We start from the raw sequence: 21107 nt of genomic DNA, 5'->3' as shown, positions 1-21107 counted from the left end.
TGCTCATTTCTTATCACCAAGTCATTCCAGAAAAACAATTAAGAGGCAGTAGAAGGCAGTTAAGTGGGTAAAAGTGAGGATCCAGTACTGTATAGACGTAGATGTGATTATTTTCACATCTTCCTATTGATGTTTTTCAACATTTAGGTTAAAATTCCACATTAATTAAATGAATGTATTATGATATTACTTAGCAATACAAATCACCCCATGCTTTTGTACAAATGCCATTACAATTTGTAATACTCTCTTTCTTTATTATTATATCCAAAGAAGATCTGAAAGATTTTTTCTGCTAAAAAAAAGCAGTGTGTGAAAGGGAAAACAACCCAGTGTTTTAGGGCTATTACAGCCCTTTAGAAAGCTGGTGCACTTTTCCATTAGTCATGTCCTAAAAAATTGTTTCATCATTTCTAGACATATATCATGCAGATGTTAGAATGTGCAAGGAAGCTGAAACTTTATTTCTCTATTGCTTAGGGCAGTACATTATTAATAGGGATGAGTGAATAATTTCATAATGAATAATTTACTTGAGTTTTGCATCTTTTTCTCTATCGGACAAAGGTCTACACAAGTCTTATCTACCCCTGAAGTTCACATAAGTAGTGGTGGATAGGCCTAGTCTGAGTCCTTTGAGTAATGTTAATTTTATCTGATGAGAATTATGGTTAAAGAGATTGCAATTTTCTGATATTAATTCATTATTGAAATTTATTCTCCAGAAAATAATTATTGGTGTGTAGATTGTTCATGATGAGTTTGTTGTGACCCAAATTCAAAATCTGAGTTGTGTGGGTTAGTTTTATCTGGACTGTAGGTCAGCATAGTAAGTTCCTGTTACCTTTTTGGGTGTATATAACTTTTAGAGTCATGTTTTCATTGCAATGTTTCCATTTGCAGTTTGCTTTCCATGAGCATGCCTTTCCAGGTTACTTGTAGAAAGTGAGTTAAAAGGGGATGGGGGGATCAAGGTACAGGTACTTCAACCTGGGATGAAATATTTGTGGGAAATTGTTTGAAGTATTTCCCAGCTATATTACTATTATGTATTAGTGATAGCTTATTCCTATACAGCACTGTTTATCAAGAGGAACACGAAGAGCTATATAACTATTAATTGGTTCTCATGATACCTGACAATTACTGTACTGGTCCAGTTAGGCAAACTGAGGCACAAAAGTTAATGAATAATGAGTCAGATACAAAGCAAGGAGTAAGTTTAGAGACCCCAGCCATAGTCCCCTGCTCTATCTAGTAAACCATCCTGTCTCATTATTAGACATCCCCTTCCCAGTCAATGTGCAAGTACATAGATTCCATTAATGTTGCTGCTGCAGATAACTGTAGCAACAAGGACATGAGGACAAAGCATTTATTTTAAGTTGTTATCGAATAGGGGTCTGAATGATACAAACAGAACAATATGATGTTATTTAAGAAATCAGCTTAGCAGTTCAAAGGAAAATTCAGATTTTCTGTCAATGAAAAAAATGCTACTGCAGTATTTGTGCTCACTGAGTTTTTGACCTGACCTCTTGCCTGAGAAAGAGTGCACTTCTGAAGAGTGCAAAAAAATTTCAGATACATTTAGCTCTGCTGCAAGATGAAACCACAAGGATCATTCTTACCAGATCAATATTGAGCTGGACTTCTGTTCTGTTGTCTACACTGTGGCCTTTTATTTTCTTACAAGACCTGTGTAATTCTCAAAGGCTGTCACTGTGCATTACTTTCTCATGCTGATCAAAAGTATACACTGAACAGCATTTAGGGCACAAAAAAAGATAAGGTCATATTACAAATGACTTCCACTTTAAGCAATCCAAGACAATACTTATTAAGCCACAAAGAAAGCTTTGTTAAAGTAATATTAAGGGTATGAACTCAAACCTCAAGAGTCAAGAGATTCAGAGTTAAGGCTAAGAAAACATTTTTTCACCCCATCCTTAACACAGGTAGGTAAGGCAGCACAGACAGCATGGTATATAAGATCACCTATAGTTTAAAGACTTCTCTGTCTCTAGACACAAAAGCCAGGTTACAGCACTCAGGAATGTTAGTCTTCATTATTAGTGTCCTTGCTTTTGCATAGTTAAATTAAAACTTTTATGTTTTAAATTTTAAAATTCAAATTTAAAATTTCCCTTTTTACACAGAAATAAACAAAATGCTTCCATAATTAGTCTGAGTGGTGTCTTCAGGACAGATCTAAGATGACTGTTGCAAGCTGAAGGAGTAGTCTAGATGTTTGAATCTCCTTGTAAGGGGCTGTCAAGGTATTTTTCCCCCAGTTTGAACTTTAGCGTCCAAAAGTGGGGACCTGCATGGACACTTCTAAGCTTAATTCCTAGCTTAGATCTAATAGCACTGCCACCAGCCAAAATATAGTGTTTGGCACACTTTCTTCCACCAAACCTTCCCTGGGGGAACTCAAGACCAACCCTTGGGTCTTAAACAAGGAGAAATAAACCATTCCCCCTCCTTTCCCCCTCACAGACTTTACCCCTCCTGGGTCCTGAAGGCTAACACTGATCCAAACTCCTTGATCTTAAGGAATAACCTTCCACCCCCATCCTTTCCCCCACCAATCCCTGGTGAGTTCAGACCCAATCCCCTTGGGTCTTAACAAGGAAAAAAATCAATCAGGGTCTAAAAAGGAAAGCTTTAATTAAAGAAAGAAAAAGTAAAATTATCTCTGCAAAATCAAGATGGAAATGTTTACAAGGTAGTCAGATTTATATAGCCTAGAGGGACTCCCTCCCCCCTAGCCTGAGATTCAAAGTTACAGCAAACAGAGGTAAACTCCTTCCAGCAAAATACAATTTGCAAGTTAAGAAAACAAACAGAAGACTTAATCTGCCTTTTCTAACGTAGCTTACTATTTTGAAATACATGAGACACTGATTCAAGAAAAGATTGAGAAAACTGGGGTGCACGTCTGGTCCCTCTTAGCCCCAAGAGCGAACAACTAACAAAAACAAACAGCACAAACAAAGACTTCCCTCCACCAAGATTTGAAAGTATCTTGTCCCCCCATTGGTTCTCTGGTCAGGTGTCAGCCAGGTTCACTGAGCTTCTTAACCCTTTACAGGTAAAAGAGACATTAACCCTTAGCCATCTGTTTGTGACAGGGGTTTATGGGGATAATCCCCCTTAATATGGACAAAGAAACAGGGAGACTTAGGCACCATAATATACTTAAATGCAGAGGCCATCATGTTATTTAACAACTATTACTTCACTGGAGTAACAACGCCACACTGCCTGGTGGGGTTGTTGCTTGATGTACTATAAATGTGGGGGTGGATGTGAAGGCTATGTCCCTTGTACACCCTCAGGCCTGCCAAAATCTCAACCCTCTCCCCTACTCCACACTAGAGGTAGGAGAGATGAGATATAGGGAGCCACAAGCTATGCAGACATAAAGGCATAACCCCTCACAATGCCATATGAGTGTCCAGGACCAATGCCCAAGCAGTGCACTGGGCAAAATCCCATCAACCCCCCAAACTTATGATTAATGTGGTCCTCAGCATTATAGGAGATCTGGCATTAATATGGTTGAAATAGCTTCTGTTCATGGTTACTCTGCCAACAAGTAAACTGCCACACCCCTCCTTCACCACCACTGTTTCATGGGAGTCAAATATCAAGCCGCCTCCTCTCCTAGCCAAGGGACAGTGGCACCAGATACAGCATGAGGAAGGGGAAAGAAATGAGGCTGAGGAATGAAGCAAAAGACTTCATTCACCGGAGATGAAAGAATGGGAAGGAAATGACCCATGGAATGCAGCCTTAACTGCTCGCAGCTGAGCAAACCTTTTCCTCCCACCTTTGCCTCTTGGAGGGTGTCCTCACTGCTCTCAGCTTCAGCAAAGCCTCAGCTAAAATAACCATACCCATATTGTGGGACCAGGTTGGGCTACAGGCAAATTCAACTCTTAGAAGAAGTTATCAGGGTGGTATTCTTGCAAGGTGGAACATGTAGATGAGCTGTTAAATGAAAAGTTGACTTGAGTTTCATGGGTTAGTGGCTAGGAGAAGATTGTACTTGTGGACCAATTGAACAGCAGGGGTAGGTTTACCTTGCTAAACTGAATACATATAACTCCACCACGACTTCTGCTTTTTAAAAATATTTTGCACAATGACTGAGCCATAAAGAGGAAAAATAAGTGCCTACAATCACAAAACTATTTGTAGCCTGTAGCTTAAAAATCACTGAACTGATGTAAACCATACTATAATAGGTTATAAACCTCTCAGAATCAAGGTAATGTAGCTGTTGAGGCCCGAGCAAGTGGTTTTGCTGTAATAAGTTAAGATGCCTACTGCACATCATTGAAATTTGCTGAGACTTAAGGTAGGCAAAATGAAATGTAAATAGAAACCTTTAGGAACTGGGAAATATTATATTTAACTACGCTAAATTATAAACCAATGGAGTAGTTTAGCTTTATTGGCTTGAAAATGATGACTGGATAGATTAGTAGAAAAGACAAATGAAAGTAGCCATTTTTAAAAAATCTGTGTTTATGCAATGGTGCAATACTGGGTAACAGTAAAGTCTATAGTTTCTTACTATGTTTGTAGACAAAAGACGTGTCATTTGGTTGGTACCTAGAGCAACTAGTATGGGAAAGCTATCCAGAAGTGAAACAGCTGGTACCCTTTAACAAAATGGCTATGAAGTTAAGTTTATTTTTGAGAAATAGGCTATGGCTAGCTGCACAGAAGAAAAATAAATAAGCACAGGGCTCACTCCCACAAACACTTAAACTCATGAATAACTTTAAGTTCACACATTCTCCCACTGAACTCACTGAGATTACTTGCAAGCATAAAGGTACTTATATACATAAGTGTTTGGAGGAGCTCAACCTCACGGTCAGTACTTCTCTGGTTTCTCAATGTGTCCCAGAACAACTAGGAAAGTACATATAGAGGTTCCCTGGTGGTGACTCCATAACTAGGGTTGCAATACAAAGTGGGGTTAAAATCCCTTTCTCTAATAGTAGGTGGCCTTTTGGTGTGAAATGCTGCACAGTTATCTTGTAAGTCTTTTGAACTTCCTATCATCCATTTTGATGTAGGGGTCTTAAATTGGATTTCAGGTCATTTTTGGCAGTTATTCTCATAGGTGAAAGTGTATGCACAAGAGGTTGGTGAGGGAAAAATATTCTATGTATGAGTTCAGTTTATATGCACCTGCATATAAATGCTATGTGCTCTTTATGTACAACTTCTGTGCATAAACTCTGCTCAGCTCCAGAACATAAATGTTCATGTATCAGCAGCTGATAGTATGTAAAGTCTTCTCTGTCAGCAGCTGTGCTTACAGCTTCCCCCTTCTATATCTTTGTGCTGTGTCAAGCACCCTGTGATGAGTGTACCAACCCCACACTGGTCCAAAAATAGTCAAATGGCCTCACCTCACTACATCAGTGGTGGGTGTCAAGCAGTGGGAAGGATCAGTAAGCTGGATCTGACTGAACTCTTGTATGAAGTCTAGTGATGAACTTGGGAGCGGGGAGACTTCAGGAGAAGACTGTGTTTGCATAGATACACCTACTCTGCCTAGGTGCTCAGCAAATGGAGCTGCTTTGCAAAGTGATCATTTTTTGGCTGATTTTGCATTATAGTTCACTTTAGTACTGAATGCAGAGGTAATGACATTTCATGTTGAATGAGTAAAGGGCAGCAGAACTATGCTTAGCCTGCCCTGATTGGGGTGGTCACCCTACACTGAATCTCACTTGCTAAACTGGTAGGGATGCCAAATCACAGATAAAGAGAGGTTGTTGGGGGCAGGTGTTCTTGCTGGGTATTGTAGATGCTGTTTAAAAAGTCCTAGATGCCATTTGACCTGCCCCCTTCCAGGTTTAAAAACAGAGCTGATTAGACTCAATTGAGAGTTCTTTTTTTCTTTTGATGATTAGCAGAGCTGAATCACTGGTGACCAGGTCTAGGGGTTAAGCCTTAGACCTGATGTGGGGACAGTGTTGCAATGCAGAGGCTGCACTGTCAGTGAGGTACCCTCAGAACACAGCATTGTGGACGTGGAAGTGGCAATGGGTGGCAAGCAGCAGAGATAACAGTAGCAGAGGTGGTAGCAGAGAAAACAGCAGCAGCAGCAGTGGCACGCAGAGGCAGCAGCAATAAGCCAGTTGCAGAAGCACAGGGCAGCAGCAAAGAGATTGCTAAACACCTTCCCCTTTTCAGGGGAAGGATGTGAATGTACCTCTGAACTCCGGGTTTTTACTGATCAAGGACAGCCAGCTTTCTTTTGTTAAACACTGACCCAGTGCCTGTGAGAGGGTAAGTATTGACTCTTGGAGACCTCTGAGAAGGGGTATTTAGTTTTCCCAGATTTCTGGGTGGGTCTCAAGCCATTTCTGTATCATATTGTCAAGAGGAACCCCTTGACAGAGGAAAAGGACACAAAAATAAAGTTGGTGATGCTGCTTTGGCTAGGTAAAGGGGGTTGGGATGAATGAAGAAATACAGTAGCAGAGAGAGAGAGTCAAGAGTTTTAACCTGCTAACTGTGAAACATGAAGAAGAAATGCTGCAGTCTTATGACTTATGAGTATAAGCCTAGTGTAAGTCAAGTAGCAATACATGGTGTCCATGAAAAGATGAGTACCATGACATTTTTTATCAGTGGTTTGCTGGTTTAACTTTCCTCTCATATTGTCCCAGAAACACTCTCAGCTTGATTCTGCATTGCTTTGCAGCTTGGGTAGCCATTTACATCTCTGCAATGTGGTTGTAAAACACTATAACTGAAGTGAATGGAGAATTTCATTGATAGGGTTCTGCTATCACTCTGGCTCTAATTCAAACAAATGGAGTTTGCATTAATATCTCATGAAGCATGGAGTTTTGCATGGTTTTAATAAGAAATCATGTGAAAATCAGCTGTTTCAACTCAGTTTTCTTTAAGACTGTGGTTTCATTTGAACCACAGTTACAGAGTAAAATTCAGCAGGATGAAAGCCCATTCAAAAAGATATGTGCACTTACACTGTTAAAGGAAAACCATTGAATTTCTAACCACTGAACAGCTGTCAGGGGTCCAAAATGGTCAGTTCACCAGACAGCTATACAGTGCAGATTGAATATTTCATTTTCACCCATGCTTGTGTTCTGAAACTAGTTCTAGGTGTTCTGGTTATGAACCTTGGGCCAAATTTTTAAAGGTATTTAGGTGCCTAAAAATGAAAGCCTGTTGGACTTAACTCTGGGAAGTTAGGAAAGTAGGTGTTTTTGAAATTACCACTAGGTGCTCTGCATCTTTAGACACCTAAATACCTTTGAAAATATAGCCCTTAGTCTGTCATCATTACATATATTAATGGAATCCATTCTTACTTACAGCCAGACACTATGAAATTATGGGATCTGCACTTCCTGTGCAATAGGGTGTTAACTTTAACACATAGTTGAGACCATGTAAATGTTATAACAATTGGGCAAGGTATTTAACAGCTGGAATAATTGAAACTCTAATTATAAAACGTCATGCTGCTACTCTACAAAACAATGTAAACTTATTTTCATTATACTAAATGACACTACTTTGCACAGAAAACTTCAATTAGGTAGAGGTGGTTTTGCAATGCAACAGTGATGATTTTGAAGATCTGGTCTTTAGGCATTGTCTACACTACAGAGTTTTGTCAATGCAAGTTCAGCTGACAATCAAAAACTGGTATAATTACATCGCTTGTGCATGTTCGCGGAACATATTCACAGTTGGTTCTCTAGCATCGACAGAAAGCAGTGCACTGTGGGTAACTATCCTAGCACTGTGGGTAGCTATCCTAGTGTGCTACTCACCACCTTCTGCAGCTAGGACTTGTGGGAAGGTGAAGTGGATTGCAGTGCATCATGGGTGTGGGCTCAATGTCCCATAATGCAGTTCTTTCCATCCCAGTATTCCATGGGATTCTGACTGCGTTTCCTGGCATTTTTATATGGCCTTGATTACTGTGTGCTCGCCATCTCTGTCTGAAAGAATGGATCCCACACTGCTCTCTACAGTTGTGGTCACTGTTATGAACACATCACAGATGGTCATGCTCATGGATATCCTGAGCACCCAATCTGAACAGGAATCAGAGTTGCTTGAACTGCTCTGTGGCATGGAAAGAAACAACACCAGATTATTTTTGCCATTCATAGAGTAGCTGAACACGGTGGATCATCACTTATGAGCTCAGGAAGTAATCCCTGAGGGGTCAGATCACATCATTATGCAGGTCTAGGATGACGAGCAGTGACTCCAATATTTTCAGATGTGGAAAGCCACCTTCCTGGAACTGTGTGCAGAGCTTACCCCAGCACTGCAGCACAAGGACACCAAAATGAAAGCTGCCCTCTCAGTGGAGAAGTGTGTGGTGATCGCTGTGTGGCAGCTGGTGACTCCAGACTGCTACCAGTCAGTTGTGAATCAGTTTGGTGTCGGGAAGTTGACCACTGGGGCTGCAGTAATGCAAGTGTGTAGGGCTATTAATCACATCCTGCCATGAAGGACTGTGACTCTTGGCAATGTGCGTGAAATATTGGATAACTTTGCGGCAATGGGATTCCGTAACTGCGGTGGAGCAATAGATAGTGCTCATATTTAAATTTTGGCTCTGGATCATCTTGCAGTGGAGTATATCAATAGAAAAAGGTACTTCTCTACGGTTTTGCAGGTGCTTGTGGATCACAATAAGACTTTCTTTACAAACCAGAAGACTCCAGTGGGAGGATATTGAAATGTCCATAGTGATCTTGGGAGACCCAGCGTACCTGTTGCTCCAAAGGTTCATGAAGCCTTACAAGGGAAACCTGGACAGCAGCAAGAAGTTCTTCCTCATTAGGTTGAGCAGGTGCAGAATGACTATAGAATGTGCCTTTGGCAGATTAAAAGCATGCCAAATATTCCCATGGTCATAGCAGCCTGTTGCACGGTCCATAATATTTGTGAGGCTAAGCGTGAAAAATTTTCCCCAAGGGTGGATCCCCTGCATGTGTGGCTTCAGACCTGGTCCCTATGCTGATTGCCAATGTGCTTCTTTGGTCCCTGCACAAATGATTGTTGATTGGCACAGGAAAGTTTCCTACAGTGGAGAAGGAACAAACCACCTCTGCCAAGCAATGTTCGGCAGAGGACTTGTGAGTACCTCCAGGAAAGTTTCCTCAAGATCTCTCTGGAGGATTCTCGTGAAATCTCAGTGTTCATTAACACACTGTTCTGCCAAACTGCTTAGGTGCACAGGAAAATGTGGAGCACACACAAACACAGCTAGTCTTATACATTTCTATCCCTTCATCCACTTCTAGACTATACAAAGCAAAGCTCTACCTCATATAACTGAGCAGTATCAACTCAAAAAGATCAATTACCACAGTTCTCCTCTCCTGCATCATGCATGCCAGACACAGACGGCTGGGACTGGTAAGGCCCCTCTGGAGCGGAAAAGAGATCCTGACTTGCCACACCACTGGACAACCCTGCTGTGTGCTCCACATCATCCTCCAACTTGACCTTCTTGTCCACAACTACATCCTCAGGGTTAAGTCCACTCTCTGTCACCTCCAGCCCCACCAAGGAGTCCACTGGGCTCTTGGCGTTGGATGTGGGGTCGCTGCCAAGAATAGCATCCAGCTCTTTATAGAAGCAGCAGATCTTCGGTGCAACACAAGAATGACAGTTTGCCTCCCTTACCTTTTGGTATGCCTGCTTCAGCTCCTTTATCTTTGCATGACACTGATGCATGTCCTGTTCATAGCCCTTATCCAACAAGCCATGAGAAATCTGAGCATGGGTGTCGAAGTTCCTACACCTGGAATGGAGCTGGGACTGCACAACCTCCTCTCCTTACAGTGCCAGCAGATCCAACAACTCAGGTGTGCTCCAAGCAGGAGCCACCATGAACGGCTGGGAAGATGTGATGTGAGCTCTCCACACTGAGCAAACAGGAAGTAGAATTTCAAAAATTCCCAAGCCTTTAAAAGGGGAGGCATGGAGGCCTATGTACCTGGATGCAGGACAGCAGAGTTCAAACTAGTCACCAGAGCAGTCACCTCCTGGAGGCCAATTCTAGAGAGAGTTTGGTCAGCAGAAGAAGCATTTCAGTGTGCCCACCTACACTGTTTTGTCAATGAAAGCTGACTTTTGTTGACAAAACTGTGAAGTGCAGACAAGGGTCTTAGTCTCTTGTTTTCAGTGAATTAATGATGGGGGAAAAATAGCTTAAGATTTCCTCTCAGCCTCCCAGACTTGGTCTAGAACAGGTAGCTTTTGGTATTCCAGGTTTACTCTGGACTTGAGTGTGAAGAGTGTGGGGCAGGAATGATAGATTAGGGTCTCATGTAGAATAGTTTCACAACCTCAATAAACATACATAACAAAAGAAGAGATGGTAGTAAATTATGTCATTGATTAACTAATATCTGTAAAACACTTTGAAGTTGACAATAATAAGAGGAGCTGTTGTTGGGCCTGTTTTTGCATACCTTGCTCGCATTAAGTATATCCTCCATAAAAAATCCTATGGGAGACAATGAGAATAACTCAGGTGAATGCTGCTCTGCTCAAGTAAGAGTTGCACAACGGGGCTGAGCAATAACTACTAATTTGATATCAACTACACCCTCATTGGTATCCTATATTATGCACCAGTCTGATGTGCTAAAATGCTATATATCTGTACAGAAAGTTAAATAATATGCTTTAGGTTTTAAACTAATTAATATATTTTTCCATGGAACCATTTTATGGGCATTGTATATTAAATGATTACTTCCTTTCCAGAATTATAATTTATTTTAGAAATATAACTAGACTTGTCAAAAAAAATATGCGTACTGGGTGGTTGCTACATCAAAGGCCTGTTGATTCCTGAACAGCAGTTGAACCATAGTAACATTACAGAGTTGTAACTGTATGTGAACACTTACACCTTACTGATTGTTAAGGAAGGAAAATTGACAAGGGACTATCTGTTGACATGTCTTTTACATAAGAAGTTGAAGTGCATTTACCATAAGCAAAAACAGAGCGTATCATATAATTATAAGGCATATAATATACCAAGATCCTTCCTAAAGCTTAGCCAAGAGGCACTATCTCTCACAAATTCACATGCACTCTGTTTAGCTCAATGTAGAATTTGGTTTAGAAAGTGGTCTAAGGTGCCCTGTGTATTAGCTGTCAGTATTAACATGCTCTACGCAGTGTAGGTGTAGCCATGTTGGTCACAGGGTATTAGAGAGATAAGGAAGGTAAGCTCTATGTAGCTCGAAAGCTTGTCTTTCTCATCAACAGAAGTTGGTCCAATTAAGCATATTACCTCACCCACCTTGTCTCTCTAGTATTAATATGCTGACAGATAAAGTATGCAATATCTTCTATAGCAAACCATGGAACTATTCTCCCAACTATCTCCAAATCAGTTACATTGTAAAATATAGATTGAGTGCAGTCTAATTTAATACAGACTAGTTGTGGAGCAGGTCATTATCTGAAGTGATGGTTGCTATCTTTTTTCATAGAAGCAAATAAAAGTAAATGTCTAGAGAAAACATCACTAGCATCACTGAAGTTAAAGTAAAAGCATGTAAATCATAAGACTAGTACTGATAAACAAAAAGGATGAGGAGTTTGTCCTGTATAAGTTATAACCTTAATAGTAACAGGCAGGCAGCTACAGCATTAATGACTAATGCAATGACATTTTTGTTTTCCATATATCCTCTTACCACAGAATGCACAACATAGGCACTGAACTGCTACAAACAATAAGCATTTTTCATTTTCTAAATGTCAAAATTATATAAACTTTGTATTTCCCCTGTTTGGTCTGCTCAGTTATTGGGCTATGCTTCCTACAAGTCCACGAAACTACATGTGAACAGAAAGGGAAGATTCAGTTTGTTTCTTTCAAGCACACTTTCTGTTTATTGATTTGTATCCATGTTACCATAGACCTTTTAATATCCAATATCACATTTTTATAATCGCTGATTGTGTTACGAGTATGGGTAACTCACTGGTCAGTGTGTGTTATCTATCTGTCAGTGCCCAATCACACTCCCTATGGATTGTTATAACACACAATTTGAAAGCCTGGCTGCTTAGATGTCACTGAGAGCCCCCAAACCTTTCCTCACCTCTTGTCTAACCCTGCAAGTGCCTAAAGTCCCTTGGTGCCTAAATTTCCACAAAGTCTTCTCCTGAAGTTTCCCCGCCTTCCCAAATGCATCACTAGACATCATAAGTTTCTGACAATGAACATGCATGCAGCTGCCTCAGTCTAGGTACCCAGGCACCTAATTTACAGCTAAGACCCAACAGGTCTTCAAACTAGGGGTTCCTTACCTATCTTGCTTATGGGACCCAATCTGGTAAATATGCTCTGAATTCCTAACTCCATACAAAACAACCAAAGGGGTTATAACCTTTAGCCCACTGATTAGAGCGATCACTTAGATTAATAAAATATCAGGATTGGAAGGGACCTCAGGAGATCATCTAGTCCAACCCCATGCTTAAAGCAGGACCAATTCCCAGCTAAACTATCCCAGCCAGGGCTTTGTTAAGCCTGACTTTAAAAACCTCTAAGGAAGGAGATTCCACTACCTCCTTAGGTAACCCATTCCAGTGCTTCATCACCCTCCTAGTGAAAAAGTTTTTCCTTATATCCAACCTAAACCTCCCCCTCTGCAACTTGAGACCATTTCTCCTTGTTCTGTCATCAGGTACCACTGAAAACAGTCTAGAACCATCCTCTTTGGAACCCCCTTTCAGGTAGTTGAAAGCAGCTATCAAATCCCCTCTCATTCTTCTCAACAAGGATTTCACTGTTAAGCCAAGCTGGTCACCTGCCATATTTACTATTCTTTCTACACATCAGGAGGGTTTGTTCTTGCAACCTCAATAAAGGTTCTTTAAAATACAGCCAGCTCTCCTGGACTCGTTTCCCCCTTCATGTTATTCTCCCAGGGGATCCTGCCCAGCAGTTCCCTGAGGGAGTCAAAGTCTGCTTTTCTGAAGTCCAGGGTCTGTATTCTGCTGCTCTCCTTTCGTCCTTGTGTCAGGATCCTGAACTCAACCATCTCTTGCTCACTGCATCCCAGGTTCCCATCCACTTTTGCTTCCCCTACTAATTCTTCCTGGTTTGTGAGCAGCAGGTCAAGACGAGCTTTGCCCCTAGCTGGTTCCTCCAGCACTTGCACCAAGAAATTGTCCCATATACTTTCCAAAAACTTCCTGGACTGTCTGTGCACTGCTGTATTGCTCTCCCAGCAGATATCAGAGTCATTAAGGTCTTCCATGAGAACCAGGGCCTGTGATCTAGTAACTTCTGTTAATTCCCAGAAGAAAGCCTTGTCCAGCTCATCCCCCTGGTCTGGTGGTGCATAGCAGACTCCCACCATGACATCACCTTTGTTGCTCACACTTCTAAACTTAATACAAAAACTCTCAGGTTTTTACGCAGTTTCATACCAGAGCTCTGAGCAGTCATACTGCTCTCTTACATACAATGCAACTCTCCCATCTCTTTTTCCCTGCCTGTCCTTCCTGAACAGTTTATATCCATCCATGACAGTACTCCAGTCATGTGAATTAGCCCACCAAGTCTCTGTTATTCCAGTCACATCATAGTGCCTTGACTGTGCCAGGACTCCCAGTTCTTCCTGCTTGTTTCCCAGTCTTCTTGGATTTGTGTATAGGCACTTAAGATAACTTGCTGATCGTCCCACTTTCTCAGAATGAGACAGGAGTCCTTCCATCTTGTGCTCTCCTGCTCGTGCTTCCTCCTGGTATCCCATTTTCCAACTTACCTCAGGGCTTTGGTCTCCTTCCCCTGGTGAACCTAGTTTAAAGCCCTCCTCACTAAGTTAGTCAGCCTGCTTGCGAAGATGCTCTTCCCTCTCCTCATTAGGTGGAGCCCGTCTTTGCCTAGCAGTCCTCCTTCTTGGAACACCATCCCATGGTCAAAGAATCCAAAGCGTTCTTGCCGACACCACCTGCGTAGCCATTCGTTCACTTTCAGGATTCAATGGTTTGTACCCAGGCCTTTTCCTTGCACAGGGAGGATGGAGGAGAACATCACTTGCACCTCAAACTCCTTTATCCTTCTTCCCACAGCCATGTAGTCTGCAGTGATCTGCTCAAGGTCATTCTTGGCAGTATCACTGTTGCCCACGTGGAGAAGCAGGAAGGGGTAGTGATCCGAGGGCTTGATGAGTCTCAGCAGTCTCTCCATTACATCGTGAATCCTAGCTCCTGGCAAGCCGCAGACTTCTCCGTTTTCCCAGTCAGGGCAGAAGATAGATGACTCAGTCCCCCTGAGGAGGGAGTCCCAACCGCCACCACCACCACCACCCATCTCCTTCTCTTGGGAGCGGTGGTCGTGGAACCCTCATCCTTAGGACAGGGCATCTCATGCCTTCCAACTGGTTGAGTCTCCTTCTGCTCCCTTCCCTCAGATGTATCCTCTAGTCCACTTTCCGCATTAGTACCTGTGGAGAGAACATGAAAATGGTTGCTCATCTGTATCTCCATTGCTGGTACATGGACGCTCCTCTTTCTTCTTCTGGAGATCACATGCTGCCAATTTTCTTCCCCGTCCTTCTGTCCCCACTGCGCAGCCTGCTCTGATTCTTCAGAACGTTGTGCCCATAGAAGTATATCCTGATGTCTGTCCAGGAAATCTTCATTTTCTCTTATGCAACGCAGGGTTGATACCTGTTCCTCCTGACCTCGAACCTTCTCTTCCAATATGGAGACCAGCTTGCACTTTGTACAGACAAAGTTGCTTCTGTCCTGTGGGAGAAAGACAAACATGGCACAACCTGTGCAGGTTACAACAGCTGATCGCTCACCCTCCATATTACCTTCCTTCTAAGAGCTTCCTCAGCTGTTGCAGAAGTTACTCAGAGAAGCCCGCAAGATGAAAGTCTCAGTGGGTTCTCCCCAGGTGAGATCCCAGGAAAACTCCCTCTGTTAGCCTCTGCTGTTTACCGCTCAGCTGGTTTGCTGCTGACTGCCATTTTATAACAGTCAGGCCCAACCAAGGCCCACCTGGAACAAAGCACTCCCAATTCACACTTTTCAAACAAACAATCAAGCACACAGTCAAATGGACAAACTGTCCCCGCAACAGACACTCAGATACTCACCAACACAGCCCCCCTAATGCAGCACTTAGCGTACCTCCTCTCAGACAGATCCCAGGCAAACTCCCTCTGTTAGCCTCCACTGTTTACCGCTTAGGATGTTGGAGACCCAGATTCAATTCCCCACTGTCCTGCTTGATGTGGAGAAAGGATGTGACCATAATTTCTTCACATCTCAGATGTGTGCCGTGGCTATGGGATATTCTGGTGGTGGTGGTGTCTCGCTCAGTCTCTCCTGTTGAAGCTATTCTAGTGTGTATGAAGGATTGAATAATAACATAAATAAATAATGCATTGGACCACTTATTATCTTTGAATTATTTCCATCCTCACTAGCGTTCACAGCTCCTCTCAGTTTAGTATAGTCTGCAGATTTCGTTGATACGGTATTTATTCTTCCTACTGCATCATGGAATATTGAGAATGGACCTAACACAGATCCCGATAGATTACCTCCTAAGTAGCAGTTTTATAACATGGCTACAGGAGCGGCGCCAGGGTTTTTGGCTCCCTAGGTGGGGGTCCTTGCGCGCTCCTGGTCGGCGGCAATTCGGCGGCGGGGGGGTCCTTCCGCACTCCCGGTCTTCAAGGCACTTCAGTGGCAGGTCCTGGAGTGAGTGGAGGATCCATCGCAGAATTGCTGCCAAAGACCCGGTGCACGGAAGGACCCCCTGCCGCCGAATTGCTGCCGAGGGCCGCAAAATGCCACCCTCCCAAATCCTGGCGCCGTGGTCGCCTAAATGTAAGCACCGGCCCTGCATGGCTATAACATGTTTGTATGACAAAAAATATTCTGATTCACAGAGTTGACTATGCTAAAACCCTCCAAGCAACAATAGTGTTTAAACACAGTAAAATTACCATGGTTCTGATCCAAGTATGGATAGGGCCATAATTATACAGAACCATAAGTGTATAATCAGACATTTTAGAGCAGTGTGATTGATGTGATGCATTCAATATGTTTTACACCAGATATAAAAGCTGTTTCTATACATTTGTTGTTTGTTTTTTTAGCCAGAGCCAGGAGCACACATTTTAATGCCTAAGGCAAAACAGACAATATGCGCTTCCGTGGGAGATTTTACAACACTTCTGGAAGAGTTTTCAGTCATCACTAAAACCCATTCAAGTGCCCGCCCCCCGCCCAAAAAAGGGCCTCTAGCTCTAACAGAAAAAGGAAGTGGTTAAATTCTAGTTTTTAAAAATGGCAGAAATATGATCTAAACTAACTAGCAGAATCTGTAATGAACACATACAATGCAAATCCTTGTAATGCTGTCTCAATAGTGTTTGTTTTTCAAATGGTCTGATAAATACTGCATTTTTTCATATAGAAAAATGGAGTTAACATCCCAGGATTGAAATAGAAACTCTTGATCTGATCTTCCTTTGAAATCAATGGAGAGTTTTGCCATTTACTTCAATAGGAGCAGTTCCAGTCTAACACTATCCTTTATTTTCAGTAGTTACTATTCATAAGATATTTTGGAAGTGACCAGATCGCAGAACAAGGAATCAAATTGATCACAGTACAATTTGGTGCAAATGGAGAAGAACTTTAAAAGATGGACATGGCAGGAATGGGGTAGGTGTGGGAATGAACCAGGCACTAGTAGTAATTACATTATGGATAAATATGAGAATAGAGAAGAGATTTGAATAACAGAGATGCTCATGTTATAACATCCCCAAGTTAAATGACAACACAACAAAAGTTCAAAATTGTGCTAGCAAATAGACACCAGGTGTTTGAAGATGTCAGAACAGTTGAAGGCAAATGGATATGGGTAAAGGAAACTTTCACTAAAACCTGTGAAGTGCTGAGATTCAGAAAAAAACATCACAATGAATGGTTATCTGAGAATACATGGCAGAAAATAGAAGAAAGATGCAAAATTAAACTGAAACTAAATCAAGCAAGAATAAGAACATAGACACAGCAAATCTGAACAAATATGCCATAAAAAAGAAAGAAACAAACAAACAAAAAACGCAGACCAAAAAGAGAGTGCAAGGAAGGACAAACAAGACTTTATAAACAAGCTGGCAACAGATGCATGGACCACTGCAGCACAAAAGGACATGAAGACACTGTACAACATCATTAGACAGTTGTCAAGAAGAAAAACAAATATCAACTGACCAGTTCAAGACAACAAGGGCAACATAACAATGAAGATATAATTTATGTATAGTTAAATATATGGAAGCAGCACTTTAGTCAATCACTGAATGGCAAGCCAGTGGCCAATCCCCCATATATAGAGGAAGAAAAAAAATCTAGGTGTTGAACTAGGATCTGTCACCAGAGTAGAAGCAGAGATGGCAGTCAATCCATTAAAAAGTGGAAAGACACTAAGCTGAGATGACATTCCAATGTAGGTTCTTAAGATAGACTTGAATGATTAAGCAGAGAGCTAACAGGGAATGGAGAAAGCTGTTGATCAGCATATAAAGCCCATCATGGAGGTTAGAAAATTTAGGAAAAAAAATGAAAATTGCTAAAAAGTCAAGCTGAATTATTCCTTTCCAAGGAAAATTAAAAAAAAAATAGGTTTTTAGTTATATAAATAAAAAGAAAATAAGGAAGGACGAGTTTGGGCCACTATGCAGTGTGGATGGGAAGATGATTAAAGATAACCTAGGTATGGCCCCCAAACTAAATGAATACTTTGCCTCAGTTTTCAGCAAGAATGATAATATAGAACATGTGCATGAAGGTGTTGTGGATGATTGAAATGAGTGTCTAGAAATGGAAATGACCACATTTCATGTGGAAGAAAAAATTAAAGAGCTTAATGTGCTCAAATGGGGGAACCAGATAAAGTCCATCCCAGAATACTGAAAGAACGGGAATGAGATTGCTGGTCAAGTACCAAGGATGTTTAATAAATGTATCTATTTGGGTGTAGTACCATATGACTGAAGAACACCTAATGTCGTACATACATTTAAGAAAGGGAAAAAACTTATTTGAGCAATTTGCAAGGATTTAGAACAAATTTAGAAGGAAAGAATAATTAAATTAGTGGAGATAAATGAAATATAATACAACACAGGTTTACCAAAGGTAGATCATGCCAGACAAACCTTCTTTGAGAAAATAACTGGTATTTTAGATAAGGGAAATGCAGTAGATCTAATGTAGTTGGATTTCTGTAAAGCATTTTACATGGCATCACATGGGAAATTATTAGTTAATTTAGGTAAGATGGAGATCATTGCAAGAATTGAAAGATGGATAAGAAACTGGCTAAAGAGGAGAAGGCAATGGGTTCTGCTGAAAGGTGCATTATTGGACTGCTGGGAGGTTATTAGCAGAGTTCCTCGTGGATTTATCTTTGGAGCAATCTTATTTAATATTTTTAATTATGACTTTGGCATTAAAAGTAAGGGAGTGCTAATAAAATTTGCTGATGATATAAAGTTGGGAGGCATCACCAATACAGAGAAGGATCAGACTATTATACAAGAACATGTGGATGACCTAGAAGTGTGGAGTAACAGAAATGGGATGAAATTCAATAGTACTAAGTATAAAGTCATGCTTCTGGGGTCTAATAAAAATAATTTCTGCTACAAGCTTGGAGTTCAGTGAATGGCAGTGACAGAAGAGAGCAACCTGGATGGTGAGTTGATCACAGTGTCTGTATAAGCCATCAGTGTGCTACAGCTCTGAAAAAGGTAAATATGATCCTAAGACATATCAAGCAAGGCATTTCCAGTACTGTTAGAAAAGTATTAATGTCATTGCATAAGGCACTGGTAAGACCCCATTTGGAATATTAACAATTATGGTCACCAATGTTCAAGAAAGATTAATTTAATCTGGAACAGGTGCAGAAAAGAGCTACTAGGGTGAACAGGGGAATGAAAGACCCATCTCATGAGAGGAGACTGGAAGAGCTTGGTTGAGAGAATTTGATTGCTCTGTATAAATGCTTTAAAGGGGTAAATACAAGGGAGAGTGAAGAGCTATTTAAGCTAAAGGCCAATGTTGGCACAAGAGCAAGTGGTTACAAACTGCCATGAACAAATTCAGGCTGGAAATTATAAGGTTTCTAACCATCAGAAGGGTGAGTTTCTGGAACTGTGTCCCAACTGGAGTTGTGGGGGCAAGCAATTTTAAAAGAAAGATGGGAAAGTTTGAGTACAATTGTATGGTAGAGTTGCTTGTGATGATAGGGGGCAGGGCTCAACAACCCTGAAACTTACTTCCAATTTATGTTTTATGTTCCGAAAACTCATGCCTCAGGGTTTCATTGGGCCAGCTGCAGGGGTCAGGAAGGGATTTTCCTCCACCAGTGTACTCTGTTTTATTTTTTAATCTCTTGTCTCTGAAGTTTAGGGGTGGTAACAGCTGGAGATGGGACAATGGATGGAGAGAGAGGGGCAGGGCTCTGAGGTGGCACCCAGCATATTCTCTCTCAAGTGCTTCGGTAACTGGTTCTTGCTCAGATGCTCAGGATATAAATGATTTCCATATATGGGGTCAGGAAGGAATTTTACCACGGGTCAGATTGCCAGCATTTTTAGGGTTTTTCTGCTTTTCTCTGCAGTGTGTGGGTGGAGGTCACTTGCAAGGATTATCTGGGATATATCTCACTTAATCATTTCCCAGTAGACATTTTGCTAGGTCTCTCACAAAAGATATGTGAAGAAAAAATACCAGATGAGTGGGAAAAGGGTTATATAGAGAAGTTGCCAAAGAAAGAAGACTTCAGTAAGTGTAAAAATTGGAAAGGTGTTCAATTTCTGTCTATCCCAAGTAAGGTATTTACATGTAATCTTCTAGATAGCAAAAATAAAGTGGTATATTCAAGGTTAAGGCAAGAAAAGGCAGGTTTCAGACAGGACAAATCACGTATAGATAATTGTAACTCTACGCATCACCATAGAACTGTTAACTGAATGGCAGTCACTGCTTTATATGAATTTTATAGATTTCCAAAAAAGCTTTTGATAGTGGATAGAAAAGTTTTATGGATGTTGCTATGACACTAGAATCCCTCAGAAATTTGTGAAAATCATTCAGAGCTTCAATAAAAATATTACATGCCAAGTAATGCATAAAAAAATAGTAATCTCAAATGGCTTGCTCAGTTTGCTATGGGCACCAAACAAGGATGTCTTTGTTACACATGATCTTGTTACTGATTGGTTAATGGGAGACCACAGAACAAGCAAGGGGCATACAGTGGAATTTCACACAGAAGTTAGAGGACCTTGACTGACTTTGCCAATGACATCAACTTGCTATCCCATACCTACAGAGACATGCAAGACAAAATAAAAGATCTCCAGGCCTATGCACAATTAGAAGGATTGAAATTCAACCTAAACTAAACTAAAACTAAAACCACAAGAAACCCCAACAATGCTTTCCAGGACTGACAAAGAAGAGGCCTGCTATTTCACATATCTTTGCAGGCCACACGGTAAATACAACAAGTGGAATAGACAAAGACATTAAAGCCAGAATAGTGAAAGACACACATGCCTCTGTAACTCTAAAACCAATCTGGAGAAGAAGTTTTGCCCTCCAAACTAAACTTTGAATATTTAACACCATTATAAAGTTGGTCTTACTCTATGGTGCTGAAACCTGGAGCCTTATTAAGACCTTACTATCTAAACTCCAAGTTTTCATAAACATGCCTTAGGTGAATGCTCAATATTAGATGGCCAGAAAAAATCACAGAGAATTCTGGAGGTGGACATAAAAGAAACTGATAGGACACAAAATTATGGAACAAAAATGGAGATGGCTAGGACATACATTGAGAAAACAGCCAAAGAGCATAAGAAGAATTGGAAAATGAAGAAGGGGCACAGCAGGTGGTCTCTGAAGGAGAGAGGGCAAGGAAAAAGAGAAGAGCAGTTAGTCCTGCAGAAGGAGGGGAGGAGTCAATGGAGGCAACACCA

The sequence above is a fragment of the Chelonoidis abingdonii genome, chromosome 1 (assembly GCF_003597395.2).
Source record: "Chelonoidis abingdonii isolate Lonesome George chromosome 1, CheloAbing_2.0, whole genome shotgun sequence".
NCBI classification, from domain to species: domain Eukaryota; kingdom Metazoa; phylum Chordata; order Testudines; family Testudinidae; genus Chelonoidis; species Chelonoidis abingdonii.
Note: the sequence above shows the minus strand (reverse complement) of the source record.